The sequence below is a fragment of the Sinohyriopsis cumingii genome, unplaced genomic scaffold (assembly GCF_028554795.1).
Source record: "Sinohyriopsis cumingii isolate HCF-2022 unplaced genomic scaffold, ASM2855479v2 utg001527l, whole genome shotgun sequence".
Lineage (NCBI taxonomy): Eukaryota > Metazoa > Mollusca > Bivalvia > Unionida > Unionidae > Sinohyriopsis > Sinohyriopsis cumingii.
In genome coordinates, this window is record NW_028316012.1 from 766,561 (window position 1) to 787,300 (window position 20,740).

The following is a 20,740-nucleotide window of genomic DNA, read 5'->3' on the forward strand; positions in this document are numbered from 1 at the left end:
CTCGCGAGCCACCACTCGCTTATCATCAGATAATTTCCTCTGTCTCTTCTCTGGATACGGTTCGAACAAATTTTCAGACCCCCTTGTCCTTTGCATAATTTATTTAAAGAAAGAAAGTTCTGAATAATGTTTCTCGGCGTCCCTGAAAATTTCCCTCTCGCTAAATTTCTTTGCACTGCCTAATATCGCGAGGCAGATTATTTTAAAACCCCGAACTCCGTCTGAATACTCCTTGAAATTTAGTATCACTCCCACTGAAGTTAGAATAATCTTCTCAAATCCGCATTTATTAATAACTATTTTTGAAAATTTCACTTGATGACACCTATTTTAAATGGCCCCAACTTCCCTCGCTTGCATGAACTCTGGTAGTGTATCGTTACATGAACATACACTGACATATATGTCGGATCAATATCGAATGGACCCTGATTACAACGTATGTTATGCCTCCAAGCAGGAGAGGTTAATTATTACCACATGCCAAGTAATAATGGACCTAGCCAATACATCAGTCTTAATGATTACGTGTCACCCTGACAACCTGAGCTCCGATAAATCTTTCTACATAAATCATTTTACTCAATGTGTCACCATTAGTATATATATATATATATATATATATATATATATATATATATATATATATATATATATATATATATATATATATATATATATATATATATATAGTCACATTGTTTATGCACAATTGGAATAGTTAAAGCGCTCGTACTAAAATATAGCATTAAGAGTGAACAATATAAAATACCAGTAGGGTCGGTTGCCATGCTAAACTAAGAGAGTTTTCAGATTTATTGTTAATAGCGAATTGGGCGTCAAATATAGCATATGTTCAAGACATACTGAACAAAAAGTACCAAAATGTTTGACCAACCACCACTGATACGCACCATCCCAAGAAATCGAAATGAAATTCCCCACCCCTCCCCATCTGTATGAATCTATGTTACACCCTTCACGGATAGACATAACACACAGAGCCGTGTTAATAAAGAAATACTTAATGACCTACCACTGATAACGTACCACATAGCAAACATACGCCGGAACTACATAACGCTCAACTAGAAGGAACCTGTTCGTAAGAATGACATATAATCCACTTTTTTTCGAAGCCACGAATCATCAGACATCTGGTGTAAAACCTGAAAACGGGTTGTAGGTCAAGTGCTTTGGAATAGCTGTAGAGCAGTATATAGTTTTTTTTTTTTTCTGCCCTTTAGTAACAAAATATTTCGCAGATATCTCATGTAATATCTCTTTTTGTCTGTGTGTCTACCCATTTTTACTGTCTTAATTTTTGGATACCTAGAATAAGTGAAATTAGAGATGAGTCCCGGTCAATAAAATCCTGTCTAATGCATGTTGAGAAAAAAGGTGAAAATATTTTACATTTCATTCGTTAATTCAGGTATTCCTGTAGACCATTTGCTCTTTGTTCTACCTGTAGAAGTTTATCTCTTTGTGTCGATACTTTCCACGTTTTACAGTTATTGTCTTGCACCTATTTCTTAATGAATTGATCATGTCAGCAGCCCCGGTAGCTTAGCTAGTATAGTGTCTTGGGTACAAAACCAGTCCATACAAGCCCGGATTGGCTGTCTTGATGTATACTAGGGTCATTGCGCCCATTTCCTCTGCGTGATATAGCGTAAAAGTTTGAAAGTACCGAAGGACACTAACCAACCAAGATTTCTGTCATTATTAACATTGTTGCACGAGTCCTCATTGTCGTCTCCACCGCCGCCGCAAATGTCACCACTACCATCACATTTATCATCATCATGTTCACGATCATCTATTACCTTAAGTTCGCTGGTATCTGACATAGATATACTAATTTAAAATGAAAAAGAAAGTCCTGCTTAAATTTAATTTATTATATTTAGCATGCAGGAGATGTTTTATATAATCTCTACACCAGCAGAAAATGAATCGTTCGGAAGTAGCATGATACTGCTGTCACCGACGGCCGCCATTATAAAATCCCGTGATGCCACAAAATATGTTTGTATTTACATTGGCATATATAGGTAGAAGTGGATATTTTCGTAAATTGTCCCCTGTCCAATTTCGTAACCTAAGCTTTATTATGACAGTTTCAGTTATTATTGTTTCATAATTAAAGATATGGATATATATGGGAATTAGATTATTTTGGGTTTGTCTTGTTCTTGAAATTAATGTCAGGCATGTGTTCACCTCCAAGATTTTCTTTACAATATTTAGGCAGTGAAATACCAATAGTTAGGGAGACGAGCTAGCCACTCATAGCAGTAGACAACGTGGGTTCAGGTCAAGTACAATTTCTTCAAAACGGCATGGATGACAATTATTTTGAATTGCATCAACCTGTTTAGTACACAATGCTATTCAAAATTATCAATAGCAGCAGGGTTGTGTTTGCTCTGCGAGAGTCAGATTTGCCCCAAAAGACCTTCAGAAACAAACAAATGCAGGTATAACTTTATGTTAGGGGTGCATAAACTTCAAAATGAATATTATTCTTATACTTTGTTTGAATAAAGCTATACAAATATGGCCTTATGTATTTCATTTTCGTTGTTGATTTTGTTTTATACCAGGCAGATGAATGCGGTATTAAATTTGTACATAAAATTGTCCCGGCACTCTGAATAAAATTGCTATTATTTATTTGACGCATTCACCAACATCTGGTATACGATTTCGCTTCTTTATATATATGTATGTATTTATTTTAGTATTAGCTTCTGTATTCTACCTTATGGAAACATGATGGGGATTATAATATATTTTCTTGCCCTTTCTGCTGGTGACTGCACCCCTGCTGAATGAATATTTTTCATATTTCAGTACTGACAGACAAAATTGCATAATATATCAACATGTATTCTTAAAAATAAATTGACTCCACAGGATAAATCATAAGTAAGCATACTGGTGTGAACGGTGAATGTCATAGATGGAGCGGTCTTGCAAATAATGATGCCTATGATATAATGTAGTCTATATTCTAGATCAGAATAATGAACATTTTAGGACAACGACTTAGTTTCTGCATTCATGACTCCAGTGTAAGGTAGACATCATAGATTCATATCTAACACTTGTGCTATAATAATAAATATATCAATGTTTATACACCTATTTCATACTTGGGCCATAGTAATTAATATATTAATGTTTATACACATATCTTGAAAAGTCTAGGTTCCGTTAACAAAGATGTGAAAGCTTAAAAGTAAGTGGCAGAATATGCTGAATACAGTGCTTGAGCTAAACGTATCATGCGGGTTCAGCTAAACATCTAATGCGAGGTAAATATTATGTTAGGCTTGTGCCATATGCATGTTCATTACTTTTTCATGGTTCAGCAGTGGTTCAGCAGTCCTACTAAATGAACATACAAATATTTGCTTCTTTTGACCGGTACACATGTTATCTTTATCGAGGTGGTGTATCAACAATTCCTTTGACAGCTATAGTTCATATCGCATTATGCTTTGTTTTAATATAACTGTTATGATATGGTTTGTATCATAACCTTCTTCTCATCTCTTCATACGAGAAGGGATTACTCATAAGTTAAGAAATGTCTTTGCCCATGGTTATATATATATATATATATATATATATATATATATATATATATATATATATATATATATATATATATATATATATATATATATATATATATACAGAGAGAGAGAGAGAGAGGGAGAAGAAGAAGAAGAAGAAGAAGAAGAAGGAATTCAGGCTCTCTAACAAGGGTTTTACCAATAATCCTGGAGATACGACTACATCTTGGGGAATGAGATACGGAATCGCTGTAAGGAAAAGACAGAGCTGTTCTGACTCGCGTAACGAACTTTTTATTGATATATATATATATATATATATTGATATATATAATGCTAAATTCTAAAGATACATTTATAAAGCCTTTTTGTTAAGGATACACGAAATACATATAAACTTACACTTTACCATCGTGCTTACCAACTTCACTGTATATATTGTTTGGTAACATTTAGAATGTAAAATAGATAGTTAAATCTCGATTAACTTCATGATATCCAACGAGCAAAAAATGCAAAGGTTGCGAATAATGCAATTATCATTTTGAAGAAATGTATCGTGCTAAAATAGGTTACTAATTTGGAATAGGTTACTAAACATTACTCAATATTACTAAAGGAATCTTTTATTTGCAAATTAAATCTAAACATGAAGTTGGCAGTGAATTCTTCTTTTCCAGTAATACATACATACAAATACAATTAAACATTTCCTTATATTATAGTATAAAATGTAAAGAACTCAACAAATGTTGGAAAATATGAACTTTACCGTTAATGTCTCAAATATTAAAAAGTACACATTCTTTAAAAAAGTTTGCGAACGCAGACGATTACTACCTGTAAGGAAAAGACAGAGCTTTTCTTACTCGAGCAGCGAACTAATTATTCGTAACCCTGGTTCGCTATTTATACAGTTTTTTCGTCTACTGAGTCTAGTGAGAACATGCCCCTTGAACGTTTCCATGGCGATCGTGTGAAGCATCTAGGTAACGCATCCATTATTGATATAATAATTTGTCTGTTCAGCAGCTTCCCCCCAAATCTAAATTGATGACATTTAGATACAAGCGAAATGTATTTTGTGCTGACAATTGTTGATATTTAGTTACGAGCTAAATGGGTTTCTGCACCTGCTCGTAAAGTGCGATCTTTATAAAATAGGATACAGTTATATTACACAAATAAATAAATTTTATCTCCATATATTTTATGGAAAATTATTTTCAATATAAATTAATGAAAAATTACTTTTAATACAATTTAGAATAAATTTAAATCGTAATACTTTTACTTAAAAGTTCTGTCCTAATATAACTATTCAAAAATTTGACCTTTTTGACCTAACTTGTTTATTCTTTTATGATATTTTAAAATTACATTTGTGTGTAAAAATGTCCCTAGAAACTCCTAATTACAGTGTATACTTGTCGTACATAACAAGCTATTCACGTACTAATCCGACATTTATGATGATGAAGGGAAACGTAAAACCAATGATTTTAATTTTTCGGCCGATTTCCATGAACATCTTTATGTTTTTATTTGATAGTTCCTACGATAACATTAAGATGTTGTTACCATCACTCGGTTACGAATCGTCGAAAACTTTAGTGCTTGATCGCAATACAAGGTCACGGTTGAATTTCATGCAAATTTAACTCTAGGTGTGCATTTCTGACTTTATAAACTACATCTCTCGAACATCATTTATTGGTGTAGTCTACTGCACTATGACATGTTGTTGAAATATCATTGGTTTGAACACACAACTGAGTTCGATACGCATCGTCCTGTGTAAACACTTAGCTAATGTTTCGTTTCCTTTTCGTTTGAGTTTATTGTTTTTCTCATGTCTGCATGCGTTAAGAGCACGATTTCACTCACAATTACACCTGAAAATCCCTTTTCTGTTGGGCTGAATGGAGGCTAAATTGTTCAAAGGGTTTTAGTCATGGTTGGGGATGGGAGTTGCCTAGAGAGAGCCAATGTTTGCGCCTTTTATCCTCACCAGTATGTAAATCAGAGGTATATCTATGTCTTTCGGCATGTCTGTAAAGATATTCATTTCAGGAATGGAACTCGTGAACCGTTCAAGGCATTTCTATAAATATTTTACAGAATTTAACGTTCGTCCTAGATGTGATTGTTGCTATTCGTAATGATTCGGCTTTAGTAGTTTACAATATCGATATGAATCTTGCTGCACATGTTGTACTAGTGTTCCCAATGTGTCTTTTACCAGTCACCAATCCTTGGTTTCAGTGGTTTTACCATACGTCTATTCATCCATTATTTATTCACATCGTTTTCGAAGCATAGCTGTTGAATCATCCGTTATATCTTATGAAACTTCGTACTCATATTGGACTGGTGGTCCAACTATGTTTTTCATTGCAAAAAATATTCTCTTTTTCAATATTGATTTATTTCTCGTTTCATCCACTCGTCCATTATCACACTTTCTTTTGGTGGTAAGACTCTCACCCTTTCGTTTCTGGAGCGCATCTCTCAAGCCGTACAAATTATCTTTATCGAACCTTGTACACGTGTTAGAATAAAAGGTCAATATGTGTCATTTTATGGTAAAAAGGTTCCCCTTTCGTCACTAATTAATGCTTTTGTTTGTTTCTTTTATAGTTAATGCATTATCGACATTTTCGATTCCAGAGTGTATCTATCAAATAGTTCATAAAATCTCGATGAAAGGGCATATATATATATATATATATATATATACCACATACATTAAAAATAACATGGCCTTTGAAGTGTTGGTATAAAGCAATTTGATATACCAGTAGTATATCAAATTGTGATTTGCCCATGGCGTATGAATACGCATAATGAGTATGTTTTTATAGCTATTATACTCTCTAAATATGGATGAATTTCTTGCAATATTACATTTAAAAAGGAAAAAATAACAAGAAAATGATTTTCTTGTAAAATATGTTTTATAGAAACTAACATTTTTATACAAAAAAACAACCATCCTCAATCCAGGAAATAAATATTATTGAGCTCTACCCTGTGTCATCTGCTGTCATCTCTGTCAACAATGCAGTTTCCAGTCTCTTCCTCTGGCAAACATCAAACACTGCAACTCTGTGGAAAAAGGAAAACAATGACATCATATATGGAGCAAGATGATGAAGCAACATTTAATCTACTAAACTGTGAGTTAATTGGAGAGTTCGACAGATACATGGTTGAGACATTTGTAAATGAAAATTATCGTTGTGTTATGGAAGACAGATTTGTACACCATGAGCCTGACGATATACTGAAATTTATAGAAAGTAAACAGAACACTTTAAAAAAGACACTTTTTGATGTAAGACTAGTGACAGATTTCTTGCAGTCATAAAATGAATTCAGAAATTTACACAAGATACACGCATCTGAATTGGATCAGCACCTGGCTGGTTTTATACCCAATGTTAGGAGAAAAGATGGATCTGAGTTTGAACCGAACAGTGTAAGAAGCATCATCAGCTCCATTGATTGCCACCTTAAAATATATAAAAAATGAAAGAAAAGGCAAATATTACAGACAGAAAGATATTAACAAACACAAGTAGCCGAAAGTACTTAATTCAGACGTTAGGAGACAAAAACAATCCCCCAATTGATATCATGTAAATTTCAGGCCACTCAAACATTAGTGAAAAACAACAATCAGACGTACTATAATTACCTGAGCAACACCGGCCACCAAAGTAATGATCATGTCAACCCCACCTCCACAACATAGAAAATTCTAACTGCACACCAACAGACTGTAGTATATCAAGTTCCCAAACGTGTAATATTCAGCAGAAGCAGATTATCAGCAACCCATTCTACGGATTAAACATCACCGTACAAAATATGTTTGTTATAAACCTAACGGAAAACATGAACAAGTTCCCTAACTGGGTCAACTTCTTTCAACAGGCGAATTCTCAAACAGGGCCCACAGAGCGGAGACGTAGGAGAATTATTGAAAGTGACACTGACAGTCAGTAGGAATAGCGAAATATGGACATAAACGATATCAATGAAATGTGGTTAAGGTTAAATGGTTTAATTACCTATTGTTCCTTCATTATTTTGATGTTTCTGGCTTGAATCGTACTGTTGCTATAGATGCAAATGGCTGCCCTGTTACTGTTCATGACAACGAACGCTGCAAATACAATGCTTGCATGCACATTATTAAAAATACTTTGAATGTTAACTATCAGCCTTGTGTTTTCATTTAATTTAATATTGCTAAAGAAACATATAAAATTAATATCAATGAAGTGTACAGAAAATTATGAATCACTACAGAAAGTCTTTTTTCTTGCGTACATATATGTGAGGGGTTGTGAAGAGTTCACTCCCCTAAAGTGCACTGTTTGTGGCCGTCAGTTTTATCTCCCATATAAAATGAAAACTTTGATGTGGTATAAATAAAATATATGTATAGTAATGACATACCACTCGTTGTATAAATTTTCCATTAAAAGGAAACTCGGGCAAGCCTCGTTTCCTTTTATTGAAAAATGTATACATCTTGTGCTATATCATTGATACAGCGTACATACTATACATATATTCTATATATATATCATACTACTAGTCCCTATGAACAAATCGCATTTCTTCTTTCCAATATTGTAAAGTTTTTATCAATTTTTTTCAGTCCATCCTTTCACCAAACCATGATCAACACCTTCTTTTGTGCATCTGAACGTTCGCACAGTTAAAATTATCTCTAGGACATTTTGTATTAACATTGGACTATTGGTACAGTTATATCGTTTGCAAATCGGGAATCGTCAGCTTCAACATGTTTGTGTTTTTATCGATTTTTCTGTCCCACATTTCATCAAACCATTCTCAACACGTTGTCTTTCGCTTATGGAGTATAATTCACAGTCCATTCATGGTTTCCTTATGACATTTATTACACTAAATAAACTAGTTGTCAAGATGTGACTTTTACTATGTGCAAGTCTTTAGTCAGTAATCTTAGTTATGTCGGTTTTTCAATCGTTTCTGATATCTATGAATTAAATTAAACATATTAGACGAAACGGAGCTAAATGTGATATGACATATATTTGACTAGATGTGTAGATATTATATAATACACATATCATACTAGTGGTGTAGATATTATAAAATACACGTATTAGACTAGTGGTCTAGATATTATATAATACACATATTATACTAGTGGTGTATATATTATATAATACATCTATTATATCAGTTTTGTAGATATTATATAATACACATATTAGAATAGTGGTCTAGATATTATGTAATACACATATTATACTAGTGGTGTAGATATTACATAATACACATATTATACTAGTGGTATAGATATTATATAATACACATATTAGACAAGTGGTGTAGATATTATATAATACACATATTAGACTAGTGGTCTAGATATTATATAATACACATATTATACTAGTGGTGTATATATTATATAATACATCTATTATATCAGTTTTGTAGATATTATATAATACACATATTAGAATAGTGGTCTAGATATTATATAATACACATATTAGACTTGTGGTCTAGATATTACATAATACACATATTATATTAGTAGTGTAGATATTATATAATACACATATTAGACAAGTGGTGTATATATTATATAATACACATATTAGACAAGTGGTGTAGATATTATATAATACACATATTAGACAAGTGGTGTAGATATTATATAATACACATATTAGACTAGTGGTCTAGATATTATATAATACACATATTATACTAGTGGTGTAGATATTACATAATACACATATTAGACTTGTCGTCTAGATATTATATAATACACATATTATATTAGTAGTGTAGATATTATATAATACACATATTAGACAAGTGGTGTATATATTATATAATACACATATTAGACAAGTGGTGTAGATATTATATAATACACATATTATACATGTGGTGTAGATGTTATATAATACACATATTAGACAAGTGGTGTAGATATTATATAATACACATATTAGACAAGTGGTGTAGATATTATATAATACACATATTAGACTAGTGGTCTAGATATTATATAATACACATATTATACTAGTGGTCTAGATATTATATAATGGACATATTAGACTAGTGGTCTAGATATTATATAAGACACACTTAGACTAGTGGTGTAGATATTAGAATATACACATATTACACTAGTGGTGTATATATTATATAATACACATATTAGACTAGTGGTGTAGATATTATATAATACATACATTAGACTAGTGGTGTAGATATTATATTATACACATATTAGACTATTGGTATATATATTATATTATACACATATTATACTAGTGGTGTAGATAATGTATAATACACACATTAGACTAGTGGTGTATATAATATATTATACACATATTAGACTAGTGGTGTTGATATTTTATAAAACAGATATTAGACTAGTGGAATAGATGTCAGATGACACATAAACTTGGTGTGTAAATGTGATATGACGTAGAATAGTGGTGCAGATGTTATATGACGTATATTAGACTAGTGGTGTGTATGTGAAATGGCCGACATATTAGACTAGTAGTGTCAATGTGATATGACCTAAATATTAGACTAATGCTGTAGATGTAATATGACACACATGTTAGCCTAGTGGTACGGATTTTGATATGGCACACATATATAGTTTCAGTGGTGTAGATATTTTATGAGGTACATATTAGATTTGTGGTGCCAATGTGATATGGCACACGTATTAGATTAGTGGTGTAGATGTGATATGGCATACATATTAGACTAGTGGTGTAGGTTTGATATGGCATATATTAGACTAGTTGTGTACATATTGTATTGTACACACATATCATTAGTGGTGTATATGTGATATGGCACAGATATTAGACTAGTGTTGTAGATGTAATATGACGCACATATTAGACTAGCGGTGTAGATGTGATATGGCACATATATATTAGTCTACTGATGTAGATGTTTCATGACATATATTAGACAAGAGGTGTAGATGTGATATGGCACACATATTAGACAAGAGTCGTAGATGGGATATGGCACACATATTAAACAATAGGTGTAGATGTGATATGGCACACATATATTAGTTTAGTGGGTTATATTTTTATAACACATATTAAACAAGAGGTGTAGATGTGATATGGCACATATATTAGACAAGAAGTGTAGATGTGATATGGCACGCATATATTAGTTTAGGTGTGTAGATGTTTTATGACACATATTATACAAGACGTGTAGATGGTATATGGCACCCATATTAGACAAGAGGTGTAGATGTTGTATGGCACACGTATTAGAGAAGAGGTGTAGATGTGATATGATATGGCACACATATTAGACAAGAGGTGTAGATGTGATATGATATGACACACATATTAGACAAGAGGTGTATATGTGAAATGGCATACATATTATACAAGAGGCTAGATGTGATATGGCACACGTATTAGAGAAGAGGTGTAGATGTGATATGATATGGCACACATATTAGACAAGAGGTGTATATGTGAAATGGCATACATATTATACAAGAGGCGTAGATGTGGTATGACACACATATTTGACAAGAGGTGTAGATGTTGTATGGCACACACTTAATGGTACCTTTTGATATTCATTATTCTTTAATAGCAATACTTTTAATGTTTTCGTTCGTTTCGTTATCCATGGGTCCGTTTTCTTCACTTTAGTTTCGGGGGACAAACTCACAAAATATTCAAAGAACCCAGGTGAAATTGGGTACACGCATCTCTTCAGTTTCAATGTTTTTGTATATACATATTTTGCATCTGTTTATCTTTTCATTCATTCGTTCATTCATTCATCATTCACACTACCATTTCCAGAGTAGAACTCTAAATTCATTGAAAATATGGTCTATGAATAATGTACATATTGTAAATTATTAGTATGGATGTGCTGTTAATGCTTATGTACGCTTGTCTGTCCATCCAGCTAGTATCCACACTTTTAGTTCGCATCAAAGCTCCAAAACGGTGTAAGATATATCATTGAAGGTTGATACATGTAATATTTTAGTGGTGTAGATGTACCTTAGCCATTAGGGAGTCTTTCAATTGCAATGTATTTGATTTTAGAATTTGGAGGAATTAAATAAAGTTTTTGTTTTGTACCGATGTTGTCTTACTAGCAAATTTGCCTGTATATTTAAAAAATATATCCTTTGATTTTGTAACTATTTTTGGCAGGTTGCATATTGTTCTTACAACAAAAGCCGTGGCTGGCTGGACTTTACATTAAAGCGATATTCTCGGCAGTGGAGGAAGCAAAGTTTCCGATTTGTATTATACATACCTCCATTTCAGATATTGGTCAAGATGAAGTCATCTTCTGTGATTCTCCTTCTCCTCTGTGTGACACTTTGTATCCTCATATCGGATTCGGACGGACGGAAGTGCCGGTATCGGTTTGGCCGTTGTTATGACAAGGGTGACGAACGCGGAAATTGTAGTGATTCGGGAGGTAATTGTGTACAAATTCCGGGCATGATGGAATGCAGATGCAGTTCTGACACATTAAGCTTCGGCCGGGCTGGATAATTTCCATACGTCTAGAACTACAAAGGGGAATGACGACATAACATGATAATTATACTCAATACGCCTTTGTAATCCGTCTGGATATATATATATATATATATATATATATATATATATATATATATATATATATATATATATATATATATATATATATATATATATATATATATATATATATATATATATTACGTGCTATGGAAAAATTATCATTTTTCATACACCATGCATCTTGGTAAAGTCTTTAAAATTAAAATTATGGCAGGAATTAGGTTTGTTTCACATCAAAATAAATTGCATGTATTCCATCTGTCATTTCGAGTTTGACTTTGCATTTATTGAATTTTGGTTTCCTTTTATATCTGTCATTTTTAGGCTAATATTAACGTAGCTAGTAACCCGCATCACAAATACTACTTAAAGGTAATGATATACCAAACTTTTCTTGATTGACGTATACTCAGTTAATTGATAGCAAAGACTAAAATTATATGATATCACCATGGTATCACTTAACCGATTGATTTTCCAAAAACACAATGATAATATTATACAATATTATCTATCCTCCTTCAGCAAGAGTGTGAGTCCTGGAACGCAATCATTGGTTGTCTTTGTGACGAAGACTGGACCATAACTCCAAACGACTTAAGGGATATAACTCTGCCCAAATCTGGCATGAGTAATATTGTTCTGTCACAGAGATGCAATTTCACTGACATGATTAAGTACAAATAAATAAGAAAATATCATCTATATATAAATTAAGATAATGCTATACGTGGCTAAGTAACTCAACTATTTTTGGGTATGAATTGCTTATGTTGTATAATGTACCAATCAAGCTAACCTTTTCTTACTTCCGAATCGAACGTTCTCTACGCCTTACTTGTTCTCTCCTGTCCTCAGCCCCTGAGCTTTCGCAGTTAGTTGCGTTATATCACACGTATTGTACGTGGTTGAAATAGGTAATTACGGTACGTCGTACATTAGAAATTATGTACTTACTATTCAGGCATTCCTGACGCCGAAGCCAAAATAGGAACTGATAATTTTGTTTGGTGAGCCAGAAAGAGCATGTTTTCCTTTCTACTGTTTTCAAAGCATAGTTCTAGCGAGTCACTATGCTCACTCTATCGATATGACCATGAATCTGTTCATTTGTTCGTCTTTTTGGTGTCGACCTGAAACGAAATGCCCGCTTTGTTTAGTTCTTCATTAGGGATCCTGTTTGCACGATACAATCATTAAGACTCAGTGGAGAAAGGATTACAGATTATAGTTTGAAAAACATGAGCAGGGTTTACTGTCTTTATGTCAGTAATATATCGTATGATCATTGGTAAAAAGGACCATTATTTTTCTTACGTATCTTCTGTAAATGACACACAAACGATTAAAATGACAGCTCTGTGCTGTGGACTGTTAAATGAGTTGAAATACATGTACTAATGGTTTTAGTGCAGAGAAGGATTACAGTTTATGTTTTGCAATACTGCAGCAGAGTGGATTTCTCAAGCACGTACGATGCAAATGTTCCAAATATAAGAGTCCTTATCCTATTGACTTTTAACCTGACTTACTCGTGTGGTTTTAGATATTTAAACAGTTTTTAATTTAGAAATTAAGAAGCAGCATGGATTTGTTTTGGTGCATTATATTTACTTGTCAATCAACTGTATAAATGTTCTTAGACATCATTGGTTTTGGTGCCTTATATTTACTTGTCCAAATATTGAATAAATGTTCGTATATATCATTGGTTTTGGTACCTTATATTGTCAAAAAAAAATTATAAATATTCTTAAATATCATTGGTTTTGCTGCCTTATATTTAGGTGTCAAAAATATGTATAAATATTCTTAGATATTATCTTGTATGCCTTATATTTCCGTGTCAATTTTTTTAAATAAATGTTCCTATATATCATTGGTTTTGGTAGCTTTCATTTACTTGTCACAAATTGTATAAATGTTGTTAGGTATCATGGTAGCCAAATACGAAAGTAGTCTGAGAACTTTATATAATTGCTGACTTACAGTCAGATTGATTTACATTTACTGATGTGTTTCTACAGTCCCACGACAAAGTTTGTTTAACTGAATAGGTTGCACTCGGTTCCGTTTTTATCCCCTTGTCAAACTGATCTCAGTATTTTTCTCCATCGGTGTTGTAACCAGAGAGAGAGAGAGAGAGAGAGAGAGATGATGGGAAGTTATAATGGGAACGACATACGTCCTTATACTGATTATGACAAAATCTATTAATAATTTTTAATTTATATGATCACCTAGGAATCTTTAGTTCAGAGAGAAGCATATGTACATTACTAATTAATTGGTGCTCATTGATGTATAGATGTATATATACATGCATGTCTATATATTAACGTCGGTATAAAAACCGAGAACGACGATTTCGTTTACTTATTTCATAGAAACTTTAGAGATTCTGAAACGTTTGGGGAAATGTCAATACGTTTGCACTCTACATTGGTAAATACGACGCCGCTTAATTTAACCCTTTCTCCGACGTGCACGTTAGGCTTACAACTGACAGCTCTTTATATGGCAGCCATATATTGATCGCATGACTTTGAAAATTTAATTTCTATCCATTTTCCATGTTTAGAATTAACTTAGCATACACATTCAACTGAAAATAACACGTAAACATTAAGATTAATGTATTGGCTAGTACCACAATAAATTGTTGACTGTGAAGGATATAATCTGTTCTGCGTGTGCCAAGAAATGAATTTGAATTGAATTAACCTGTTAACATTAAGAACAGGCAAGGGTGAAAATTTAATGCACGGTCATAGTGATAAATTGTCCAGAATTGATATAAACCAGGAGAGAATTGTAGAAAGTTGTTGTCTATTTCAAACAAGTGTCAAAAGATTATACTTTCCAGAATAGTTGTTAATAAAGACAGCATAGACAATTATTCTGAGATCGTTGGGATTGATAACAATTTTGGCGGGTAAAGTAGTCATCCTGATTGGCTCACCTGAGCGAGGGGTTGTGTGTTCCCAGAGGCAATTCAGGGGTTTTAGAATAGTTCCCCTCATGTAACTAATGAGTCCAGTTTTCGTGTGAAAGAGGAAGGTTGTCTCCGTAGGATACCACGTATTTCTCTACTAAAGCACAATGTCAGTTTTGTTTGCATACAGTGAATATTCATTGATGTAAATTTGTAATTAATTGTTGAATTTAGTTATTTTTAATTTTATGCTTCAATTTTACCTTTAGTCCAGAAACAATAGTGCATGTTTTATGAGTCATCTTGCAAGTATGTCATACAAAAGTTTCCTATATGAACGAGTTCGTATTTAGTTTTTTTTTTTTATGTAAAAGAAATCATACAGTAATATTTCATATATTTTTCTGACGCAAAGTATGTGAATATGTAAACTAACTAGTATTAATAGCAAGAGAAAGAACTAGTAATGCACGTTGACACTCTACATTATTACTGCTATTCAAGTTATATTTTAATATAGAATTTAAAACATCATTAATGCTAATAGATACAAATTATGTCAAGATATTTACTGAGCTCCGCTGATACCCACCTTCCCAAGATGCCGAAAACGACATCACCACCCCAAGAACATAAGAGCATGTTCCACCAATTATGTTCCAGCTCTCCCCGCTTCGCTGATATACAGAAGAGAGAGTTGTATTAATACAGAAATACACAATGATCTACCATTGATAACGTACCATTGCAAACAAACGTCAGAACTAAATCAGGCAGAACTAGAAGGAACTTGTCTTGACAATTGAAATATAATCAACGCTCTTTCCAAGCCATTTCGCAAAAAGAGGTCAGGTACAAAAGATGAAAACGGGGTATGGGTCAAGTGCTTTGGGCTAATTCTACATTACGCAGTTTGTTCAACATCTATTTAGTCAGATAATCCTGTGGAATGCATGTCGAAAAAGAAGGAGAAAGTATTTTACATTGCATTCGTCATTTGGTATAACTGTGGAAGGATTGATCTTTCTCATGTTTTGTACTTGACTTTGTTACCACCATCATAGCCTATCTCTTTACAACAAATCTGTCTTTTAGTTAAACAAAGGAATTCCACATTTTGATAATATCAAGTATAATGCAGTCCGTTTTGATATCTTCGGATATTTCTAGATTGCCATTTCGTCGCAAAATATAATTCTCCCAGAAGAATGCCGTTGGCTTATCAGCCTCTTCACGAGTAGCAGATGACTTTTCTCTAATACTCTGCAGTAAAATATCCGCAATCTGTAGCTTGGACAACATGTCCGCATTCATTGCTGAAAGTTTCTCAACTTCAATGTCGTCACGCTGATCAGTATATTTTGTCTAGAGTCTCGTGTCAGCCAATGTTGTATGTTAGAAAGCTTGCCAGTAGTTTCTCGTGGGTCGGTGGTTCTTTCCGGGGTTTTCCAGGGTTCTTTCTCCACCATTAATACTGGCCGCCATGTAATGCATATCGTGTGCTGAAAAATAGCGTTAAACCCCACAACAACAACAACAACAACAACTTATCCTCATGCTCGCATTGGTCGATATTTTCAACAGTCCTCTCATCGTCGAGTCCTTTTACCATCGACCTCGTAAAGACAAAGGACCCTTTCTTGCTAAGGATATCCATCCCCAACAAGGCTTTAGCGGCTAAATTTGAAACAAGACCCACTTGCACTGGTCCCTTATAATACTTAGTATCATATATACAAGAGCCAACTGTGCGGTAAATGGCTGACCCACGGCTTTGTATTACATATATATGTGCCCCTCCAGCTTGCAACTCTTGTCAACGAGATCTTCGCTTATCAAGGTCATATCTGAGCCAGTGTCCTTCACAACACATCCTGCTTCTGAAATCAGCTTTTCACCTATTGTTGGCTTAATAAAACAAGTTGCTGGGTTGCCACGATGTTTCATGTCATCTGTTGGACAATACCTTGCAATATGTTTCCATTGTTTGCATCGATAACACTGCCTATTCTTATGTTTGGACTGGTCATTCGTTGATGTTAGTTTTGCTTGCTGCTGTAAGTTCAGAATATTCGTCTTGGTACAATTTACATTTATATTTTGACGAAACTTATCATTCTTCCCCTGCTTTTGTACATTGGTGGGAATATAATCTTCTGTCGCCTCTGTAACCACACTAGATCCTTTGTTCCTTCTAATCCACCGTGCTTGATCTTGTGGCAAGACTTTCAAGAACAAATCCTCACGAAGACAAATACTAGGGTCACAGTCCTCCAATAAACTCTTTATATGCTGATCAGTTCTGGTCATCAGACAACGATACGTCTCGGTGCTTTCCTTCTTCATACTCACCAACGCAGTGAAATGTTCATGCAGTCTCTATCCAAAGCGATCAATTAGTCCTTTCCTGAGTTCCAGGTTATTGCCACAAGCTTGAGTTGCAACATATCTAGCCTCACCTGTCAAAAGTGTTTTAGCTGTAATACCTTCAGACCACTTATCATGTTTTGAAATTGATCCAAAACCTCTGCTAGGAAAGTCACAATATCTTCTCCGCGTTCGTGGCGAAATGCCTGAAGCTTTACTTTAAATGGCATTGAAGATCGTTGTCGTCGCGTTTTCTTGACGTTTTACTCTTTTTAATTCAATTTCCAAACATTTCAATATTAATCTTAATTTCTCTCTTTCCATTTCCCATTCAAACACCTTCTGTCTTAACTCCAATTACCTTTCATTCTTCTTTGCGCGAGGTTTTCGCTTTGTTTTCCTGGGTGGATTCATGTACTCAAGGCTAAGTTCGTCTTCACACTCCGTAAACTCATTATCTGTAAATCCCATCAAATTCTTTGTTGTGGCTTTTCTTCGTGGTCGTCCTGAGACAACGGTGGCTCCCTCAACTTCGACGTCATTAGCAACTGACATAATAACAATCTATATATACGTATTGTAAGTTCTGTCACTGTATTTACAGCCACCGAAATAGCTTTTCTTATCTATGAATTTCTGGGCTTACATGTGTATACTCGTTACAGTGATACACATTTTGCACTTAGCTATCAACAACTGTACTTTGTTCGCACAGTACTTCCAGGTAATGCTAATATAAGACAGATTCGGTGAATTCACAGCTTCAATAATTATCAAACACAATTCCAAAGTATTGAACAATTCCAAATAATTTACACAGAACTATTGGAATCCGTACCGCTGACACTAAAATGTTACCTTCGGGTTCCAAGGACACACAGACACCAAGTAAGGGTTCTACAACATTATATAAAATAGCTAAAATCTTCACAAAAACTAAAACCTGTGTTGCTTACAGTACCAAATCCATTTAAAAACTGCCTGCTCTACCACTCTGCTCTTGTTTTAGTAAGGCTTATAGAAAATGGATCTTAATTAATTTAGCATTTGTGCCTTATCAGAAGGGCATGACTAGCCCAGGTTCAATTAGGGAAGATAAACAACAGAATGGAACCTGTTGACAGTCTCTGGTATAAAATATCCAGAATACTGGGATTAAAGTTCTGGTCAACTGCCTTTGCTAACAGCTGGAATTTGATAAAGCACTTAGGGTGAAATCATACTTATAACAATAACACAATCCGAACTTGTCTAGCATCCATCCTTATATTAGCTACCTTGATGGACGCTCCATTTGATAAAGGACTGACGCACATGCTGCAGCACCCTCGGCCACGTTAGTAACGTACTTTTGTGTGTTTGAAAAATGTACCCATTTCTGAATCTCATATGGCAGCATGCTTTAACCCGTATGCATGCTTATTTGGAAATGTTAAAAACGGTATTGCTAAAAACATTGTATCGATAGCAAATAACATAAAGAACTAGTTGCAACGGTTGTCATGGTATACTAAAAAGAATCAAGGCTATGTTTAATAGACAAATGAGACTCAAATAAAACAAACTTGTAATGTGTACTGACAAACAATGCCAAAATATTTCACTGACATGCACCATCCCAAGAAACCGAAAATGAAACCCCTGGCCTTCACCAACAATATAGACCGATGTTGACCTAACAGTGTTGCAAACCGCATCCCCTCCCCCTCCCCCTCCACGCATTCCTATCTAATATAGGACTGTGTTAATAAATAAATACTCACTGACCTGTCACGAATCAAGTACCACTACAGATATAAGACATATTTATATATGGCTATTTATATATGGCAGAACTAGAAGGAACTTGTTTTGAACGTTGATAAAGAAATCACTCTCTATGTAAGCCAATTTGCATTAGACGTCAGATGCAAAACAAAGGGGTGTTGGTCAAGAGCTTTAAACAGTACAGGTTTTATTCCCGCCATTTAGTTAGAAAACGTTCGAAAGATATCTCCGGCACTATCTCTATCGATTTGTCTATTTGTCCCTCTGTTATTATGGTGAGATGGTTTGGAATATGTAGAACAATTAAAATTAGTGATCAATCCTGGCATGTCAAATCTTGCCTAACGCAAATCTAGAAAAAGGATAAGTACCTTTACACTGCATTCATCATTTGGTATTACTGTACCTTTTGATCTTTTTTTGCTTTCTGCGTCTTTGTGGCTACTATCATAACTACCTCGTTGCATCTATTTTGTCCTCCTTTTCTTCGTTTATTTTTATTGCGCCTGTTTCTAAATGTGTGCAATAATTTGTATCAATACTATTATAAATATTACTTCAATTCCTACATCATATCAGTAGCCGCTGTTGGGATGCCTTGGTGTATCCTTTTCTTTTCGCGTCCACTTCATATGCATGGCATAGCACATAATGTTGCAAGTGTCGATATAAACCAACCAACGAACAAACATTTTTGTCATCATTGACGATGTTGCACGAGTCCTCGTTGTTGGAGACAACAACGAGGATTTGAGCAACAATGTCAACGATGACATCACTGCGATTGCCACCAAGAATGCCACTACTACCACCAGCAATGCAACCACTGCGACCACAACCATCACATTTATCATCTTCAAGATCATTATTATCTGTCACCCTACCTTGGCTTTTTTCTTTCCTAGATACTCTACTTCATACCTAAAAAGAAATTCCTAGCTGAATGTAATGTATTACATGTAGCAGGCAGGACATATCTTTTCTATGATCTCTACAACATAATAAAAATAACTTATATTCCTACGAAATGCACAATTCGAAGGTAGCGAACATCCATCCATTACCAAGCCTTCGTTTTGTAAAGGTACAAGTTTTGAAACCTTTTAAGACATTTCTATGAAACGTCTTGTCCTTTTTAATATACTGGGTTGCCTTATTAACAAATGTGACTGAATATTTAATGGAAATATTTATATTCTTTGATTTGTTTTCTGTAGTTTTGGCGAGTTGGTCTTAGAACAAAAGCTGTGTTTGGGCGGGGTTTTACTTTAAATATACATTCTCCGTCATGGGGAAAGTGAAGCTACCGATTTGTCTAATAAAAATATCCATTTCATATGCTTGTTAAGATGACGGCAACTTTTATGATTGTCTTTCTCCTCGGTGTGTCACTGTGTGTCTTCGTAGCTGAGATGGACAGA